Source organism: Microtus pennsylvanicus, chromosome 8, assembly GCF_037038515.1.
Source record: "Microtus pennsylvanicus isolate mMicPen1 chromosome 8, mMicPen1.hap1, whole genome shotgun sequence".
Lineage (NCBI taxonomy): Eukaryota > Metazoa > Chordata > Mammalia > Rodentia > Cricetidae > Microtus > Microtus pennsylvanicus.
In genome coordinates, this window is record NC_134586.1 from 60,700,947 (window position 1) to 60,721,624 (window position 20,678).

General features: G+C 39.1%; 1 protein-coding gene across 24 annotated transcripts in view; it reads left to right on the forward strand.

Annotated features, from left to right (window-relative positions):
* Positions 1-20,678, forward strand: part of Znf638 (zinc finger protein 638) — a 130,796-nt gene that overhangs the window by 44,192 nt on the left and 65,926 nt on the right. For 6 of the 24 annotated variants that reach the window (XM_075983637.1, XM_075983646.1, XM_075983639.1 and 3 more), the window contains exon 1: positions 12,428-12,566. The exons of 10 other annotated variants lie outside the window; for them this stretch is intronic. The gene's annotated coding sequence lies outside the window, so the exon portion shown is untranslated. Of the gene's footprint in view, positions 1-12,427; positions 12,577-20,678 lie in introns of those variants that run through there. 8 more of the 24 variants (XM_075983651.1, XM_075983643.1, XM_075983653.1 and 5 more) reach the window with 5 other exon arrangements.

The following is a 20,678-nucleotide window of genomic DNA, read 5'->3' on the forward strand; positions in this document are numbered from 1 at the left end:
CCTTGACTGAAGTATGGATAAGGAAAATGTGATACATTTGCACAATGGAGCAGAAAAAAAAAATGACATCTTGAAATTTGCAGGCAAATGGATGGAGCTAGAAAATATGATTTTGAGTGAGGTAATCCAGACACAGAAAGATGATTATCATATGTACTCATTCATAAGTGGTTTTTAAACATAAAGCAAAGAAAACCAGCCTACAAATCACAGTCCCAGAGAACCTAGACAACAATGAGGACCCTAAGAAAGATATATATGTATCTAATCTACATGAGAAGCAGAAAAAGACAAGATCTCTTGAGTAAATTGGGAGCATAGGGACCTTGGGAGAGGGTTGGAGGTGAGGAGAGAAGCAGGGAAGGGAGCGGAGCTCAATAAAAATCAATAAATTGAAAAAAGAAAAACATTTTTTAAAACAAAAAAATAAATCAATCATCAACTGTTTTTTTTTTTTTTTTGGTTTTATCCTAGGTCTCTGGGATATCTAACCTTTGGGTCCTGGCCCTCCAGGTATGTTGGAGGTGGTCTGCCTTTCATGGTATAGGTCTCATGGAAGAGAGTTGCGGGGAGGTGGATTCTAATGTATGTCAGGGAAAAAGTGGAGATTAGACTGTGGGAACAAAGGATTGTCGGGGTCCAGTGGCAGCCCGGATCCTAAATTAAGTTTCTCAACCCAGACCCCAACATAAACTATCTCTCTGGACTGGCACGGAGGCACAGAAATAAAGGCACAATTCACATGGCTTTATCAGGAGGGAGATTCTCAGTGGTCCCTCATGAAGTCCTGAGTTCACATCCTGAAGACTTCCTCTCATTTTCTTCTCCAAACAGACTTTATACCAAAACTTAACTTAGGGGAAATACATTACATTCTGTCTCCTAGGTAACCAGGTGAATGGCTTTCAGTGATTCCACAACTACCTGTCTGCTGTGTATGCTAGCTGTCACTTAGGTTTGAATTAGCATCTCTATCAGGCATCCTCCAAATTACTAAGAAAGGAGCAACAACATCCTGACCCTTTGTTTGGGTAGTGCAGCCTGTTTGCAGGGCTAGGTAACCACCTCAGGTGGGACCTATGGCTTCAGAGCCTGGCTGCCACACCATATAGAAATATGGGCCTACAAACGTTGTTGACTGTGTGACTAAATTTCTTACTGGGGGGAGGCTCCCAGAGAGTAGGGGTGTGTGACCTAATATACCAGTACATGGAAAAGGATCATGTCCAATAAGCTATGCTTTGCTGAATCTTGCTTATAGCTTCACAAGAGATCTACTGTAATAATCGGGATAGTGCCTTGTGAGCTGGGTTTATCTCCATCAGAATGCACTCATTCTTGTGGGTAAGCCTTCTGCTCTATCAGCTGAAATCTCACTGGATGATTTCTTGCAGACCACAGCAAAGTTCCGCATTCCCCATTGTTAGAAATCTTAGCTAGGGTCACCCTAATAGATTCCTGGGAGTTACCATCGAACTGGGTTTTAGCTCATCCCAGAAATGCCCCATGATTCCCGTTGTCTTTCACAGTACTTTCCCCCTCCATCCTTTCCTGACCTGATCCCTCCTCTTCCTATCCCTAGCCCATACCAATCTAGAACCTCTCCCATGTCCACAGGTTATCTCTATTCCATTTTCTTCTCTTCCTAGTGAGAGTTATACATCCCCTGTTGAACCCTCCTTGTTACTTAGTTTCTCTGCGTTTGTGAATTATAACATGGTTATCCTTTACTTAACAGCTAATATCTACTTATAAGTGAATACATACTCTGTTTGTCTTTCTGGATCTGGGCTACCTCACTCAGGATGATCTTTTCTAGTTATATCCATTTGCCAGCAAATTTCATGATGCCACTATTTTTAACAGCTGAGTAATACTCCATTATGTAAATGTATCACATTTTCTTTTTCCATTCTTCTGTTGAGGGACACCCAGATTATTTCCAGTTTGTGCTTATTACAAATAAAGCTGCTACAAACATAGTTGAACAAGTGTCCTGTGGTATGGTAGAGCATCATTTGGGTATATGCCCAAGAGTGGTATTGCTGAGTCTTGAGGTAGATTGAGTCCCAATTTTCTGAGAAACTGCCATATTGATTTCCAAAGTGGCTGTACAAATTTGCATCCCCACCAGGAATTGAAGAGTGTTCCCTTTACTATATATCCTCTCCACCATGAGCTGTCGCTGTGTTTGTTTGGTTTTTTTTTTTATCGTAGCCATTCTGACATGTGTAAGATGGAATCTCATAGTTGTTTTGATTTGCATTTCTTTGATGGCTAGGGATGTTGAACATTTCTTTAAGTGTTTCTCTGTCATTTGAGATTCCTCTGTTAATAATTCTCTGGTTAGATCTGTACCCCATTTTTAATTAGATTATTTGATGGATTATGTCTAGTTTCTTGAGTTTTTTTTATATATTTTAGAAATTAGTGCTCTGTCAGATATGGGGTTGGTGAAGATCTTTTCCCATTCTGTAGGCTTCTGTTTTGTCTTATTGACTGTGTCCTTTGCCTAACAGAAGCTTTACAGTTTAATGAGGTCCCGTTTATTAATTGTTGATCTTTGCCTGTGGAAATTGGTGTTCTAGTCAGGAAGTTGTCTCCTGTGTCAATGCATTCAAGGCTATTTCCCACTTTCTCTTGTATCAGGTTTAGTGTATCTGGTTTTATGTTGAGGTCTTTGATCCACTTGGACTTGAGTTTTGTACAGGGTGATAGATATGGGTCTATTTGCATTCTTCTACACCCTGACATCCAGTTAGACCAGCACCATTTGTTGAAGATGCTTTCTTTTTTCCATTGTATAATTTGCTTCTTTGTCGAAGATCAGGTGTTCATAGGTGTGCAAATTTATGTCTGGGTCTTTGATTTGATTCCATTGATCAATGTCTCTGTTTTTATGCCAATACCATTCTGTCTTTTATTACTATATCTCTGTAGAAGAGTGTGAAATCAGGGATTGTGATACCTCCAGCAGTTCTTTTTTGTATAGGATTGTTTTAGCTATTTTAGGTTGTTTGGTTTTCCGTATGAAGTATGAAGTTGTGTATTGTTCTTTCAAGGTCTGTAAAGAATTGTGTTGGAATTTGATGGGGATTGCATTGAATTTTTAGATTGCTTTTGATAAGATAACTATTTTTACTATGTTAATCTTATGGTTCCATGAGCATGAAAGACCAGGATGAATCCAGACCCCCTAGCAGGAAGAGTAGAGCCAAAAATTTAGGTTAGCTGGTTCAGTGACTTTGTTCCAGGAACTGGCTGACCACAAAGTTAGATTATAATCTTGAGAACAATCTTGAGAAATGGGGAGTTAGCCCCTTGTGATTATCACTGGTATTTTCGGAATCTTCCAATGATGCCCTCCCTACCCCTTTTGGGTTGTGGTTTATTCCCTTAAATACCCCTTCTCCCAGCTACTTGGGGGTCGAACTCCTCTACCCCTGCGTGGGATATGAATCTCAGCCCCAGTGAGCTGGTTTCTGTCAATAAACCTCGTGTGATTGCAACAAGGATGGTCTCTCGTGAGTTCTTGGGGGGTCGTGTTATCCTGAGACTTGAGTGAGAGTCTCCCAACTCTGGGGGTCTTTTAAGTATGGGAGAGCTTTGCATCTTCTGATATCGTCTCCAATTTCTTCAAAGACTTGAAGTTCTTGTCATACAGGTCTTTCATTTGCTTGGTTAGAGTTACCCCAAGATATTTTATATTGTTTGTGGCTATTTATTCTTTGTAAAGAGTAGTTGTTTCCCTGATTTCCTGTATATAGGAGGGCTACTTTTTCTTTTTTCTTTTTTAGTTACTCTTGTGTCCAGCCACTTTGTTGAAGGTATTTATTAGTTGTAGGAGTTCCCTGGTAGAATTTTTGGGGTCATTTATGTATACTATCATATCATCTGCAAGTAGTGATACTTTGACTTCTTCTTTTCCAATTAGTATCCCATTGTTCTCCTTTGGTTGCCTTATTGCTCTAGCTAAATCTTCAGTACTATATTGAATAGCTATGGAGAGAGTGAACAGCCTTATCCCTGCTCTTACTGCAATTACTTTAATTTTCTCTCAATTTAATTTGATTTGGGTTGTTAATTTGCTTTATGTTGCCTGTATTATATGTTCTTTGTATCCTTGATCTCACCAATACTTTTATCATGAAGAGGTATGGGATTTTGTTAAAGGCTTTTTCAGCATTTAATGAGATGATCATGTGTGTGGTTTTTCTTTCTGTTTGTTTATATGATGGATTACATTGACAGATTTTCATATGTTGAGCCATGCCTGCATTTCTGGGATGAAACCTACACGATCATGGTAAATGATCTTTGTGATATGTTCTTGGATTCTGTTTGTATTTTATTGAGTATTTTTGCAACAATGTTCATGCAACTCTTTCTTTTTTTTTTTTTTTTTTTTTTTTTTGGTTTTTCGAGGCAGGGTTTCTCTGTGGTTTTGGAGCCTGTCCTGGAACTAGCTCTTGTAGACCAGGCTGGCCTCGAACTCACAGAGATCCGCCTGCCTCTGCCTCCCAAGTGCTGGGATTAAAGGCGTGCGCCACCACCGCCCGGCCATGCAACTCTTTCTTTGTTGAGTCTTTGTGTGGTTTGTGTATCAGGGTTATTGTGGCATCATGAAATGAATTTGACAATGTTCCTTCTAGTTCTAATTTGTGTAATAATTTAAAGGGTATTGATATTAGCTCTTCTTTGAAAGTCTGGTGGAATTCTGCACTAAAACCATCTGGACCTGGGGTTTTTTTGGAAGACTTTTAATACTACTTTGATTTCCTTGGCAGTTATAGGTCTATTTAAATTGTTTATCTGGTCTTAATTTAACCTAGGTATATGAATAAATTTGTCCATTTCTTTTAGATTTTCCAATTTTGTGGCGTATAGGTTTTTGAAGTAAGACCTAATGATTTTTTTGGATTTCCTTGCTGTCTGTTGTTATGTCTACCATTTCATTTCTGATTTTGTTAATTTGAATATTCTCTTTCTGCCCTTTAGTTAGTTTGGATAAGGGTTTGTCTGTCTTGTTGATTTTCTCAAAGAATCAACTTTAGGTAGAAGTTTCCCTTTCCTAACCTCATGTCCTCAAAGAACCAGCAGTTACTTCCCAAATAACTGACTTGGATACTTAATATGAGTTATATATGCTCAGCCAATAGTTCAGGCTTGTTACTACCTAATTCTTACATTTAACCTAACTCACATTTTTTATCTATGTTTTGCCATGTAGCTCATGGCTTCTTATCTCATTTTCTATATGTCCTGCTTCCTTGGCAGCTGGCTAGGTCTGACTCTGCTTTTCTTTCTCCCAGTATTCTTAGTTTGACTGTCCTGCCTGTACTTTTTACCTGACTACTGGCCAATCATTATATTATTAAACCAATTCAAGCGACAAATCTTTACAGTGTACATAGGGGGTGTTCCACAGCAACCAACTCTTTGTTTCATTGATTCTTTGTATAGTTCTATTTCTATTTTCTTGATTTCAGCCCTGAGTTTGATTACCTCCTGCCATCTACTCCTCTTGGGTGTATTTACTTATTTTTGTTCTAGAGCTTTCAAGTGTATCATTAAGTTGCCAGTATGAGATCTAATTTCTTTATAAAGACACTTATTGTTATGACCTTTCCTCTTACCACTGCTCTTCTTGTGTCCCATAAGTTTGGGTATGTTGTGAATTCATTTTTATTGAATTCTAGGAAGTCTTTAATTTCTTTATTTCTTTTTTGACCCAGTGGTTATACAGTAGAGAGTTATGCAATTTTCATGAGTTTGTAGACTTATTTGTTGTTTCTGCTGTTGTTGAAATCCAGATTTAATTCATGGTGGTTGGATAGGATGTAGGGGATTATTTCACTTTTCCTATATCTGTTGAGATTTGCTTTGTGACTGAGTATATGATCAGTTTTGGAGAAGGTCCCATGGGGTGCTGAGAAGAAGGTATATTCTTTTGTTTTGGGGTTCATTTGAGTCATAACATCTGTTAGTTCCATTATTTTTCTGTTTAGTTTCTGTCTAGATAACTTGTCCATTGGTGAAAGTGGAGTATTGAAATCTTCTACTATTAATATATAGGGTTTGATGTGTGATTGAAACTTTAGTAATGTTTCTTTTACAAATGTGGGCGCCCTTGCATTTGGGGCATAAATGTTCAGAATTGAGACTTCATCTTGCTGGATTTTTCCTTTGATAAGTATGAAGTATTCTTTCCTTTGTTGGTTATGGAATATATTTTCTCATCTAATTTGATTAAATTTGGTTGGAATTCTATTTTGTTAGTTATTGGAATGGCTATACCAGTTTGCTTCTTGGATCTATTTGCTTGGAAAATATTTTTACAACCTTTTACTCTGAGGTAATGTCTGACTTTGATGCTGAAGTATGTTTTTTGTATGTAGCAGAAGGATGAATCCTGGTTTTTTTTGCATCCATTCCTTTAGCCTATGTCTTTTTGTTGGGTATTTATTGTCTTCTTATTGAGAACATTGATATTGAAAGGTATTGATGACTAATGATCGTTAATTCCTGTTATTGTTTATTCCTGTTATTTTATGTTGTTTGTGGTAGTGTGTGTGTATGTGTGAGTGTGTGTATGCACTTCCTTTCTTTTGGTTTGCTGGTATGAAACTATTTATTTTCTGTTTTCTTCAGTATAGTTAACATCCTTGGGTTGGAGTTTTCCTTCTAGTATCTTTTGTAGGATTGGATTTGTGAATAGATGTTCTCTCCATCTGTGGTCATTTAATGTTTTGCTGGGTATAGTAGTCTGAGCTAGTATCTGTCATCTCTTAGAGTCAGCAAGGCATCTTTCCAGGCCCTTCTGACTTTTAGAGTCTTTGTTGAGAAATCAGGTGTAATTTTGATAGGTCTGTATTTATGCTACTTGGCCTTTTCCCTTTGTAATTTTTAATATTCTTTCCTTTTTCTGTACATAGGGTTTTGATAATTATGTGGCAGGGGACTTTCTTTTTGGTCCAGTCTATTTAGTGTTCTTTTTGTAGATTTATAGACTTCTCTTTCTTTAGGTTAAGGAAAATTTTTTCTATTATTTTATTGAAAATATTTTCTGGACCTTTGATCTGGGAGTCCTCTTCTGTTCCTAATAGTCTTAGGTTTGGTCTTTTCATAGTACCCCATGTTTCCTGGATGTTTTGTGTTAGAAACTGTCTTAGGGTTTCTATTGCTGTGAAGAGACATCATGACAACTCTTATAGCATTTAATTGTGGTGACTTGCTTACTATTTGAGGTTTAGTCCATTATCATCATGGTGGGAAGCAAGACAGCATGCAGACAGACGTGATGCTAGAGAAGGAGCTGAGAGTTCTTACATCTTCACTCAGAAGCAACAGGATTGGTCTGAGATACTGGACATGACTTGAGCATATATGAGACTTCAAAGCCCACTGCCTCTAACAAGGCCATACCTTCTCCAACAAAGCCACACCTCCTAATAGTGTCTCTCCCTTTGGGGGCCATTTTCTTTAAACCACAGCCGGAACATTTTAGATTTAACATTTTCTTTGACCACTGTATGCCATGTGCCAGCTCAGCAGGACTCTCTGTTACAATTGTTTCAATTTCTTCTATCATATTTTCTATGCCCAAGATTCTCACTTCTTGTATTCTGTTGGTGATGCTTGTGTCTGTACTTTCTGTTTGCTTACCTAGAATTTTTATCTCTAGTATCAAATCAGCTTGTTTTCTTTATTGCTTCCATTTTCATTTTCAGGTCTTGAATGGTTTTATTCATTTCCTTCACCTGTTTATTTATATTTTCCTAGATTTCTTTAAGAGATTTATTAATTTCCTCTTTAAGAGCCTCTAATGTCTTCATAAGATTGGACTTAAGGTCATCATCTTGTACTTCAGCTGTGTTAGAATATCCAGCACTTGCTATGGTAGGATAGCTGGGCCCTGATGGTATCATAGTACCATAGCTGTTGTTGTGTTCTTACACTGGCCTTTAGTCATTTGGGTTTGAGGCTGTTATGTTTATGTGCTGATTTTTTAGTTTATTTTGTTAGATGAATGTTTTTTCCCTTTGTCTCTGTTTCCTCTTTGGCCTTCTGGTCTGAGTGGACTGGTGTTCTGGTGACCAGGGAGTCTTCCGGTCCAGTAGTGGTATCTCCACTGAGATTTTTGCCTCCTGTGTGACCTCTGGTGTTTCGGGTGCCAATGTTGCCTCTAGGGTTCCATGTACCTGTGGTACCTCTGGGATTCTGGGTGCTAACTTGGTCTCTGGTATCCCTAGGACTGGTTATGGCCTCCAGTAAAGCAGAAATCTTCTGCCTAAGGTGTGGACTGGAATATGGAGCCCAGGTGAAGTGTTCAGTTTGGGGCTGTTGGGTGGGCTTTAAAGAATGTTAATGGGTGGTGGGTGGTTGTCTTACACGACGTCTTCTGCTGAAGGTGTGGTCCAGAATATGGAGCCCAGGGGAGGATGATTTATTTATTTTAAAGAGAAGATATGAATCAGATGAGGAAACGATGGTTTGCCTTTAAAACTTGAAATTCTTGGGATTGATTTCATTCATTTTTAAGAAAATGAAGCTAGCGAGATCTTATCTCAAAAATGTTACATTGATCAAATATTTAAGCATAGGCTAGAAAGTTGTGATGGTGTTCTACTTTGCATTCTGTTGCTATGACCAAACACCATGACCAACAGAAACTTGGGATAGAAAGGGTTTATTAAGCTTATACTTCCAGGTCACAATTTATCACTGAAAGATATCAAAGCCCAAACTTGAAGGCATGAACTTGGATAAAATAACAATAGAATAACAGTGTTTGCTGCCTTGCTCATGGCTTAGCTAGCCTTCTTACATTGTCTAGAACCACCTTTCTAGGGATAATACTGTCCATAGTGGACAGGGTTCTCCTTTATCAATTATAAGAAAGACACTTTGCACCAAGCTTTTCTTTTGGGCCACCAACCAGCTCCCAAATCATGACAAAGAGACTTAATTAATTTTGAATGCTCAGTCAAGCTTTAGGCAAGCATAAACAACAGTAACAAACCTTTACATAGTTAAAGTAATATTCTGAAGCGTAAACAAATACAACACATCTTAGTCCAGTTAAAATAATATTCCACAACAATACTTCCTAGTTTGGTTTCCAGTACTCATGTCAGACAGCTTATACCCTTTATCCCATTTAACATCAGACTTTTCTTTAAACTTTCTATCTCCTTGAGTGCTGGATTTAGCTCCATTATGCTTCCTGGTACTCCTTTTTACCTCAAATTGTACATTTTGTATTTCTCTTTGTCCATCTTGCTTCTGTCCATTATGGATCTAAATAAGAATGATTACTAATAACTACATGACACTAGGCTGTTTTGAAATCTCCCCTGCCAGTGTCATTAATTCAAAACTCTTCAGATTAGCCTCAGGAAAATTTTTAGGACAAGGACAAAAAGCAGCCACATTCATGCCACAATATCACAAGAATGGTCTCTAGGCCACTTACTAATATTCTTCCCCTCTGAAACTTCTTGAACTGGACCCCCACAGCTCAAACTGCCCTCAGCATTGTTTTCCATGATCCTACTAGTATGGCCCATTACGCGCTGCTTAAAGCATCTAACCACTTTTCTTGTTTAAAATCCCAAACTCTTTCATATTCATTCATATGGTCAGGCTTTTCTCAGCAATTCTCCAGTCCCTAGTACCAGCTTCAGTTTTAGTCACTGTTCTCTTGCTGTGAAAAGACACCATGTAAGGCATTTAACTGGGGAGCTTGCTTAGAGTTTCAGAGAGTTATCCATTATCATGGAAGGGAGCATGGAGGCACAGAGGCAGTGGCTGAAGCAGTAACTGAGAGGCACTTCCTGATCCCTGGGCAGAGAGAGGGAAAGCAAGCCGTGTTTCCCCTGGTGTGGGCTTTTGAAACCTCAAAGCCCATTCCCCTGTGACATACTTCCTCCAACAAGGCCACACCTTGTAATCCTTCTTAAATAGTGCCACTCCCTGATGACTAAGCATTTAAATATATGAGCTTTTGGGGGCAATTCTTATTCAAAACACCACATAAGAGATAGAGTCGGGCTTTCTAGACTACAAAGAAAATGCAGAAGTCATGAAGTAAAAAGGATAGTTATGCCCAGATCCAAAAACTATCTAGGAGTCCTAGTACTATAGGTAAAAGCAAAGAGCCTTTATTCTTATTCAAGTTCAAACTTGGACTCTCTGTGTGTCCAATGTATTTGCATGATCAGAGAGCCCTGAGCTCAGTTGGGTTGAGTTTTTATAATAGCAAAGGTTGGGGTGAGGGATTTCTAAGGTTCAGGACCCTTGATTGGCTGACATTTGTCTAGGGATGTCCTGGTGAAAAGCAATGGGTGTGTTTTGACAGGTGATCCTATCTACAATATTTGGAATATTAGGAATTTCCTCTGGATGGCCTGTTTTTGGGTGGTGTCTGGGTGGTCTCTGTTTGTGGGCTTTCTTGGAACCAGGTATTGCCTTAGGGTAAACTACTGAGATTTGGGCCTCTGTTGAGCTTGTCATGGCTGAGTCCTACAGATAGATTTGATTGCATGAAAATTTAAAGTTTAGAATGGCAGAGACAGGGAATATTAAAGAAGTTAGCCAGGCTGTGATGGCGCAAGCCTTTAATCCCAGCATTTGGGAGACAGAGGCAGGCTGATCTCTGTAAGTTTGAGGCCAACAGCCTGGTCTACAAGAACTAGTTACAGGACAGCCAGGACTGTTACACAGAGAAACCCTGTCTCGAAAAACAAAACAGAGAAGAGAGAGAGAGAGAGAGAGAGAGAGAGAGAGAGAGAGAGAGAGAGAGAGAGAATATTAAAGGAGTTAAACTAAATTTAACAAAAGATAAATATTCTTTGTAAGGCATACCTCTATACCATCAATACACATAGAAGATATTCTTTATATATATTAATTACCTTCTGGGCTAGAGAGATGGCTCAATGGTTAAGAGTGTGTACTGTTTTTCTTCCAGATGGTTCAAGTTCAGTTCCCATTACTGAACTCTCTACTTAGATCAAGCTGGCCTTGAGTTCACAGAGATCTGCCTTCCTCTGCCACCCGAATGCTAGTGCTGGAATTAAAGGTGTGTGCCTGACAAAAACAAGCTTTTTTAAAAGAATTATCTTCTGATAAAAGACAGTCAAGTCACTAGATGTGAGAAAGATATATTAAAGAAGCTCCTGTTTGAGGCAGTGTCTTACCCTCTCACTCACTTGGCCTCAAACTCATTGCGTATCCCAGACTGGCCTTTGAGATGGAATGTGTAGACCCAGGCTAGTCTAATAGATTCACCCCCCTCTGACTCCTGAGCTGGGATTAAAGGTGTTCACCACCTAGCCAGGTTTCCTATGCTTGTTTTGGTGTGAATATTGTGGTCTGTAAAACAGATGTGAAAGTCTCAAAGCAGGGTGTCACTGTGTGGTTATGTTACCTAGTTGGCAAGGATTGAATTTTGCCTTATTTTTTTTTTTTTTTTTTGCAGTGCCTGTTTCCTTTGGCATAATTGAGTCAATTTGAGAAGACAGGGCATTGAAGAGACAGTTTAAAATTTTTTTTTTCTTTTTTTTGGTTTTTCGAGACAGGGTTTCTCTGTGGCTTTGGAGCCTGTCCTGGAACTAGCTCTGTAGACCAGGCTGGTCTCGAACTCACAGAGATCCACCTGTCTCTGCCTCCCGAGTGCTGGGATTAAAGGCGTGCGCCACCATCGCCCGGCTAAAATTTTTTTTCTTAATCCAAAATTTTTCATGGGTAAAAATCAAGATAAATATTTACCACCCAGGTATTTTGTTTGTTTGAATTGTGAAATTACATAAAAGGATTTCCAGTGTTAGGTCTTTTATCTTAGTGAGTTTTCATTTCATTCTAATTTCCCATTTTATTTTTTTATTTTTTTGTTTTTTCGAGACAGGGTTTCTCTGTAGCTTTGGTGCCCATCCTGGAACTAGCTCTTGTAGGTAGGGAGGTAAGTCTGGGTGTAGTGGAACACTCGTTTAATTCCAACATTTGGAAGGCAGAGGCAGGTGAAATCTGTTCAGTTTGAGACCAGCCTAGTCTGCATAGGAAGTTTCAGACCATTCAGGGCTGCATGGTGAGACCGAAATCTCAAAAGAAAAAAAGGTTAAGAGATGAAGTCTGGGGATGCCTAACATATTTAAATTATTATGCTAATAAGTGCGACGTGAACGTTACTTTGTGATTCTGGGGAAATAGTGATCAGGGAAGAGTTCATGACAAAGAGGAGGCTTAAAGACCAGCCTGGTTTGAGGGACGGGGATGGAGTGGGGGAGGGGTGGCGGGCAAGGACCTGAATGATGGTACCCCGACCGCCACAGCTTCAGGGCCCGCCAAATCAGGCGATCGCCCCCTCTAGGCAGAGTGCGGCCCTGCCCGAGTAGCGTCTCCAGCGAACGTCTGGCCCGAGGCACGCAGGCGCGATGAGTGGACTAGGGAGCTAAGAGAAGGTGCGCATGCGTGTAGCCCTATGGAGGAGGTGGCTGCTTCGTCGTCGTGACTGGAGGCCGAGTGCTAAACTGTGTGGGGCACGGATGAGACCCAGCTGTTAGTCGGTAGGCATAGGTAGGACGGCTGCCTTGCGGGGAGCCGTGGGCTGGAAGGCAGAGGCCCTGGGCGCAGGCCCCGAGCCGTCCCTCTGAGGTCGCGGTCGACTATTGTATGTGTCGCAGCGGCTGCGCACAAAATGGCGGCGGCGGGGGCAGGCAGAGCGGAGGGACCCCTGGGTGGGCCTGGGCCGCAGTCCGTTCCCCTCGCCACTCACCGACCGCGCCATCGCGCCGCAGTGCCGCTGGGCGCAGCCGCCAGATGCCGCCGCCCTACGGAGGAGCGGGCGGCGCCCTCGGGGAGGTCCGGACGCCCCTTCCTTGCGCCGCGATTCTGCCGCTCCTCCGGCCTGACAGCCAGCCGGTCGGGGCGGCCGCCGCGCTCGGGCGCCTTTCGGAGCCCCTGTGGGCCGCGTGCTCCCTTAGCCCTGCTGGAACCGCGTCCTTGAGGGGGACTGGGGTGGGGGCGTGCGGTGTTGCGGACCAAGCGCCCCAGTGAGCAGTGCAGCCGAGAATGTCGGCTCTAGGATGTCGTAAATGGCGGTGACACTTCCACATTCTTAAGAGGAGTCGTGAACACCGCACCTCAGGGATTAACTGCCAGTGTTGGTGTGGTTTCCAGACTTGGGCCTGTTTTGTTCCAAGAGAAGATGTCTATACTACTGACTCTCATCCCCGAGGATGTTTCAGACATCCTTGTTGTTTGAAGTAATTGCCTATGAGGGAGTCTCAGTATTACAAAATCTTTGAGCTAGACAATGATTGTAGCCTTGAGCTATTTAGTATTAAAATACTAAATAAATTCCCAAACCCTTTGGCAGTTTGGGAATTCTGAAAGGAATACTCAGTGTGAAAAGTTCTGAAGAAAAGAAAAGCTTGTCACCGGGATCCATCTAACCATGCGAATTCATCTTTCCTAAATCAGTTTTAAAACTGTGCACGCGCACACACACACACACACACACACACACACACACACACACACACACACAATCTCCACCCCATTCCCGTCGTTGACACACACACACACACACACACACACACACACACACAATCTCCACCCCATTCCCGTCGTTGTGTATGAAGGGCTAACTCGTTTTTCAAGGAAGTTGTGTTTACTGCTTCGGTTTACAAGTTTAAAATGATAAACTGGAAAAAGATTTCAACAAAAAATATAAGGACGTTGACACAGAAAAAAAAAACTTGTTTGTTATGTTCTTCTAAATGTTGTTAATGATTATACAGTTCAGATTTAATGGGCATATATTGCATTCTGCTTTATAAAATTTGACTTTTATATTCCCATATTCTGTAATGTGTACTTTCAGATATGTGGAATCCAAAATGTAATACACTATAATATGCTAGGCCATTCCCTGCCTTGTTATTTGTGTTGAAACCAGTGGGTAAAGATAAAACAGCTGAAAGAAATCACAAGTCTTCTTCATTTCTTTTGATAAACTGTTTCAAAATGTATTCATTTGACATGCGTGTATTACTTTGTATACTAATTTTATTTTAGTTTTTGCATTTGTTGTGGCGTGTGCTTAAAAAAGGTTTTCACAGTCACCTCTTTCAGGATGTCTTAAGAGTTTTCTAAGGATATTTTCGACATTTTAATTTTTATGTAATAGACAAAAATGACTAGTTTAATATACAGAGAATAGGCCTTGGAACCAGAAGTTATGTATTCGAATCGGTTATTTTCTTACAGTTATTTGTGAGACATTAATTGCTTTAGGTTTTCTGAACTTTGGTTTTTTTTTTTTTTTTCTTTTTTTGATTTTTCGAGACAGGGTTTCTCCATAGCTTTTGGTTCCTGTCCTGGAACTAGCTCTTGTAGACCAGGCTGGCCTTGAACTCACAGAGATCCGCCTGCCTCTGCCTCCCGAGTGCTGGGATTAAAGGCGTGCGCCACCACCGCCCGGCTGAACTTTGTTTTCTTATTTGTAAAGTAATACTACTTGCTTCTTGGTATTTCTTGTTATATGCATGACCACTGAGATGGAGTATGGAATGCTCCTATCCATAGATGTTTCTTAATGAATTTCAGCTGTACCTTTTTTTTTAAGTTTAATGTGACTAGGTAATATCACCTGATAGAAAATTGCAGCCTATAAGATACTCCCTTTCAACTAAAAAAGGAATTTAGATTAAATTAATAGAATTGAAAGTTATCAAACTTGACAATGTTTTATGTCTATCAAGTTTATACATTCCTTTTATTTCACTTACCAGAATCTGTTGTAATAGTTTGTTGATTATTTATTTACAAGATCTTGCTGGGTAGCACAGACTATCCTAGAACTCATTACGTAGATCTGAGCAGGGTGGCCTTGGACTTGGAGGCCGAGGCAGGGTGGTAACTCCAAGTGCTGGAATTGTTGACTTGAGCTTGCTTTATAATAATTAAACAATTATGTTACTCTTTGTGTCTAAGTAACAGGCATGTATTGGATACATCAGTATTGAATACATGAACTCAGCTCCTAAGTGTCAGAGCCTGAAATACTTAGTTCACTGTGCCTTGCTGTTGTAAGGTTTGAATAAGACTGTCCAGTTTCTTAATGAAAGCTATAAAGAAGCAGTACTTTTAATATATAGGTACCCCCACAGTTTGGGTTGTTTTCCAAGGAAACAGGAGCTAATGAACATTGAAATGTGATAGTTTAGAGGTCGGCAAAAGGAAAAAAATTGCTGTGACTAAGTTAATAAGCTCTCATTTATATCCAGCTTTTTTATTGTTTTACCTTTGTTCCATTTGAAATTTGTGGTTGAAAGTCCAAATGGGCTGGACTGTGGTGGCGCACGCCTTTAATCCCAGCACTCGGGAGTCGGAGGCAGGCGGATCTCTGTGAGTTCGAGGCCAGCCTGGTCTACAAGAGCTAATTCCAGGACAGGCACCAAAGCTACAGAAAAACCCTGTCTCGAAAAACCAAAAAAAAAAAAAAAAAAAAAAAAAAGAAAAGAAAAGAAAAGAAAAGAAAGTCCAAATGGGAGGAAAGACTATAGAAAAATAAGAAAAGATACGGTGTAGAATTAAAACCCATAATCACATGGATTCCCTGAGGGTCAAGAATAATAAATTTGGATTGATAAGAATGGGGAGCATAGGAGAGATAGCTCCAAGGTACATACGTGATCTTAGTGATTATCTTGGGGCATATATATTTTGATTATTTTTCAGCCCTTAGAAACTAAACTACTTTATGGTCCAGTCCTACAGTAAGTCTTTATATTTTTTATTTTCTTAATTTTATTTTTATTAAACTTTCAAGTAGCTTTTAAAATTGTCTCTGCTTAGTGAAAATTGCGAATTTTTTTTGTTTGAATTTTATTTTTGTATTTTAAAATAGAATCTTGCTATGTAGCTCAGACTGGCTTCAACTTCTAGGTCCTACTTTCGCCTCTCAGATGTTCATTTATGAACATCTGCTACCAGATTAATTTGTTTATTACATAAAAATTAAATATCATGGGGCTGGAGAGATGGCTCAGAGGTTAAGAGCATTGCCTGCTCTTCCAAAGGTCCTGAGTTCAATTCCCAGCAACCACATGGTGGCTCACAACCATCTGTAATGGGGTCTGGTGCCCTCTTCTGGCCTACAGGCATACATGCATACAGAATATTGTATACATAATAAATAAATATTTTTTAAAAAAGTAAATATCACAAGTAAAAAGAATTATATGACTTATCCATGAAACTATCATCCAGCTTCAGTAATTGCTAACAAATGGTCAGTCTTGTCAAGTTTCTACTTCTACCCTATTTTAAACAAGTCTTGTTTGTTTTGTTTTTGTTTTTTTGAGACAGTGTCTTTGTTACCCTATTACGTAGACTTGAACTCTATTAAGTAGACTAAGGTGGCCTTGAACTCCACAGAGCTCCACCTGCCTCCCTGTGCTGGGATTAAAGGCTCTGGGTCTAGTATCTAATATCAGTTCCAACAACTCAGATCAAAATTAAAATATTTAGGAGTAAAATTGCTTATATAAAATCATTAGTAACAACTACTAATAAATGTTTATTTTTGCTAATAATAGTTTCTTAATAATCAGCCATTCAGACGGTATTGAAATTTCCCCTCTACCACATCTGCGGCTATTAAAAGTTTTTGAAGTCAAGATCTAAATAGATTTGTAACTGGAGCAGTTTGTTTATTGTTGTAATTGCTTGATATATCTCTTAAGTTTGTTTATAAGTTCCTCAACTACTTTTTATTTATTCAGGAAACACTGTTTCTTATAAATTAAATAATAGATAAGTAAGGCCTTGCCTCATCAACATTTATATCTATGCATTTTGATGTAACTTTAAATACGCACTTAGTGGATAGAATTGTTCGCTGCTAGATCTCAGGTTAGGAATTGTTGAGAGAAAGGCAGGAGTGTAAACTCAGTGTTTCTAATACAGCGTTTTCAGGAGTTGCCCATATGTTATTAACAATTTAATAAAAGAACCCCTATCTGCTTAAAAACATTTTGTTTACTTACCTAATGTTGAGTACCTATTGCATGCCAGGATTTATAATATTAATTATTTTCACAGCATATTCTTGAGGTTTTTAAAATTTTATTTTTGTATATGAATGTTTTGCCTGAATGTATGTTTGTGCACATTGTGTGTACAGTGCCTGATGGGAGCCAGAAGAGAACTTCGGATCCCCTGGAATTGGAGATACTGATAATTCTAAGCCACCATGTAGGTGCTGGAAACTAAATCTGGGTCCTCTGCAAGAATCGCAAAGGCTCTTACTTGCTGAGCTATCCTTAATATATTTTTAAATTCCCACTTCAAATTACACTCTGCTTTCTTAGTGCCACATTGTTAATAAACAGCAGAATCAGGATGGAAACACTGAATATTTATGGTCAGAGTTCTTTTATTTGTTTTGTTAGGGTCTAAGTTTTTAGACTGTGTGTGTGTGTGTGTGTGTGTGTGTGTGTGTGTGTGTGTGTGCGCGTGTGTGTGCGCGCTACCTCTCTAAAGTTAGTTGATAGTGTTAAGTTTTACTTAATGGGAGTGAACCAGTTTTGTATGAAATCAGTCATTGGCACTCCTCCTACTTTGGGAGGGTATGTTCGAATCAGTGGAAATTTCCCCAAAGATTAAATTATTATAGATTTTGTAACTGGCTGACTAACAGTCAGTAGTTAGGGAGAGTACATGATGTAGAAAAAGTAAGGGCCAAATAAAATTTGCAGGTAATGTTCTTCATTATATTGCAATTTACCTGCCTTGTGTTTTGTTTGTAATCTTTTTGATCTAGATTACAATTAAGCAATTATATAGTTCAGTGATGGATATAAAATGTTGGATCATTAGTTTTGAGTGGATTTAAGCTCTGAGTGACAAGAAAATGAATTTTTTTCTTTTCTCTTATTTATTTGACATTACATTTTGTACATTGTGCTCCTTTATCTCTAAAATACTTAGCATTTAAATTGAACTGATAATATTATTTAGTCTGTAATCTGGTTTGTTGCTTCACCCATTAGTGCTCTTTATAGATTTTTTTCCTCACTTAAGTATAGGATTGGTCTAGGACCAGATACTACATGTAATTGTCGTGTCTCTTTTATACTTTTTATACTATGAAACCTGGAATGCTTTCATAGACTATTTGTTATTTTGGATTCATCTGGTATTCTTGATTAAACACAGTAATGTTATGTATCAGATCTGACTTGCACTTTCATATGTTCATCAACCCTTCATGGGTGATGCTGTTTCATCATTTGTTGGCTAAATTGTTTGCTGAGGAGAGACATTTGAAAACATAGAAATGTCTCGTACATCACCCACTCATTCTGTGTATAACACTTGCTCAGATTCTTATCTAAGATGCATCTTTTTTTCCCCCCTTTTTTGGTTTTTTGAGACAAGGTTTCTCTGTAGCTTTGTAGCCTGTCCTAGAACTAGCTCTTGTAGACCAGGTTGGCTCGAATTTACAGAGATCCACCTGTCTGCCTCCCGCCTCCCTAGTGCTGGGATTAAAGACGTGCGCCACCACTGCCTGGCTTTTTTTTTTTTAAGATATGCTTTACTGATAGTTTTAAAATGATGACTTTTTATTTTCTACCTTCTCCTCTCCAAAGAACTTTCCCTTCTCTTTCATTGGTTAATTTGTTAGTATAGACACCAGTATTTTGTACTTTATTACTGTTTAGTTCATTCTTGCTTCCTCCCACTCCTTATTTGTATATCTTGTCTTCCACAGTGAGAACTCTGGTTTCAAATACCATGAAAACATTTACTTTTGTTCAGTTCAGCAGCAATAAACTCTTTTGGAACTGTTTTGTCCATATTACTCAAAAGAATATTTAAATTGATAGTGAATTTGTGACTTACTTGGATTAGTTTTCTTTTTCCCCTTAGGTGGATTGTGGGGTTTTTTGTTTTGTTTTGTTTTTGATTTTTGAGACAGGGTCTCTCCTTTTTGGTTCCTGTCCTGGAACTAGCTATTGTAGACCAGGCTGGCCTTGAACTCACAGAGCTCCGCCTGCCTCTGTCTCTGGGTGCTGGGATTAAAGGCGTGCGCCACCACTGCCTGATTTAGGATTGTGGTTATTTGTGTAAAATATGAGTATGCCGGTTTCCTTTTAGTTTAGATAAAGATTTTTTTCCTTTCCATTCTTATTGATTTGCTTTCACATGCCTCCTGAGGTCAAAACCATTCAAAAGATGTCCTACTTGAAATATTCCCGTGTCCTCTTAGTATTACTGACATTTAACATTTTATGAGTAACTGGGTTTCTCTACTGTCACTCGTGTTTTGTAACCATAAGTAATGTTCTCCTCCCCAACCCCCAAGAAAGATATTCTATATATCAGTGGTTCTCACCACTCCAAATGCTCTGACCGTTTAATATGGTTCCTCATGTTGTGGTGACCCCAATCATAAAATTACTTTTGTTGCTATCTTGCTACTGTTATGAATTGTAATGTATATATCTGATATATAGGATATCTGATATGTGACTCTTGTGAAAGGATTGTTCCATCCCAAAGGGGTCTTGGGCCACAGGTTGAGAACCACTGCTCTATATGCTCTTTTGTAGCTTAGTGTTTTTGACACTTTAAGGCATAGTTAGTTACGTATTCTTACTTTAACATGTTGTAACCAAAGCCCTTTAGGGAGATGGAAACAATTTGGCCCATATTCTACATGAGAGAAGTATATAACCACAAGGTTGGTGGACAATGGTGCAGTTGCACCTCAGAAGCAACTATAGCTGGGCATCCAAACTTTCAGTGTTGTTTTACCCTTTGGTACTACTACTTCCCTGCATTGTGGGAACTTGGTCTTGTTTTAGTGCTTGTGCTTTCTCAGTAAGTTGGTAAATACAGTTCTCAGCAGCATTTGAGTTTTGTAAACATTAACCCCTTTTTCCATTTGTAATTATGACTAAGTAATCCCAGGGATGATTTTTTTATTCCAGCTTGGATCAGGTAGTTTCTCTTAAGCTAATTCATTTATTTGTGTGTCTGTATGTACATGTGTGTGTGTGTTTGTGTATGGAGGTCAGAGGACAGCCTTGGATGTTCTTGCTGTTTACCTTTGTGTGCCCTGTTTATCACTCTGCACCTTATTGCAGTAAAATAGGGTCTAGCTGAATCTAGAATTAAGTTGGTAGCCAGCAAGTTCCAATGATGCTGTTGTATCTGTTTCCCTGAAGCACTGGGATGCTTCCCCCCTTTGTGTGACTTTGGTGCATTTGAACTCAGGTCTTTTTTCATATTTGTGCAATGTAACAAACCCTCTTAACATAATTGAGTCATCTCCCCAGCCCAGTATTTTTATTTTTTTGGAGACCTTGTCTCTTACTGATCTGGAACTTAACAAGTGTGCTAGACTGGTTGGCCAAACATTTGCTTGTTTGTCTCCCCAGTGCATGACTATACCCAGCTTTGAGAATCATATCCAGGTCCTGATATTTACTGATTCATCATCCCAGCCCTAATGTACTATGTTTGTTAAGGACAGCAAGGTAGGTGAGACTATTTGCCTGTTTTCAGGAGAGTATCTTTTATCATCAAATTATTGTTATGCTGTGGAGATACATTTATTAATATAGAATGGGGTTTTTTTTAGTAAAAAATAAAGTTAGCCGATT